The following is a 695-nucleotide window of genomic DNA, read 5'->3' as shown; positions in this document are numbered from 1 at the left end:
TGGTCTGGATGCAGTTGCTGGAAAGCCCTGACACTGGGCCAGCATTCTGATCTTCCAAAACACACAGACTTTTAGGTACTCAGCATGGAGCTGTAAAATCAGCTGAAATTACTCCGAGTGTTGCTGGAACCCTTGAGTTATTAATTCATGTGTAGCTATTAATCACATCACCACCGCTATAAGCAACAGCCGTATCATGTTCCTTAACATGAAGGGCACAGTGTGCCAGTTCTAAACCTACCACCTGGCAAGCAGACACCTGAAGGAAGAACTGTGAGTTACGGGGTAAAGGATACAGATGGCCAGCCCTATCCTCCAGCCCAGCCGGGAACAGACAGGACACAACCCACCTCGGGCGTGCTATCACGCTATCGAAAGTCAGCCACGGTGCCTGCCCCGGCCCCAAGCACGCTTTCCGTCAGGACAGACGGGGTTTAACACGATTTGTTCTGGAAGACCCAAATACAGCTCCTGACCCCGTGTTTCCGGTCAATGGTCTCCGAGGGGTCACCAGAGCAGCTCGGAATTACAGCGCCTTTCTTTGCTTTTCCTTCTTTTTGCCCTCTGCTTCAACAGCTTCTCCACAGAGACAGGCTGAAAGGGCACAAACTAGCTACCGTCAGCTTCTGCAAAGCTAACACCTGAGGCCATGGCTCTGCCTCCGGGCAAGGGAAGCGGCGGGCGCTGGGCTGGCA

At 53.1% G+C, this 695-nt stretch overlaps 1 protein-coding gene across 1 annotated transcript in view; it reads right to left on the bottom strand.

Moving 5' to 3' along the window:
- The window catches only part of CASP3 (caspase 3), an 11,609-nt gene extending 11,066 nt beyond the window's left edge, over window positions 1-543 (bottom strand). Inside the window, exon 1 of the mRNA XM_005415533.3 lies at window positions 351-543. The gene's annotated coding sequence lies outside the window, so the exon portion shown is untranslated. The remainder of the gene's footprint in view (window positions 1-350) is intronic.
- Window positions 544-695: the final 152 nt, after the last annotated feature.

Source organism: Geospiza fortis, unplaced genomic scaffold (assembly GCF_000277835.1).
Source record: "Geospiza fortis unplaced genomic scaffold, GeoFor_1.0 scaffold40, whole genome shotgun sequence".
Classification (NCBI taxonomy): domain Eukaryota; kingdom Metazoa; phylum Chordata; class Aves; order Passeriformes; family Thraupidae; genus Geospiza; species Geospiza fortis.
This window is presented reverse-complemented; position numbering and strand designations above follow the sequence as displayed.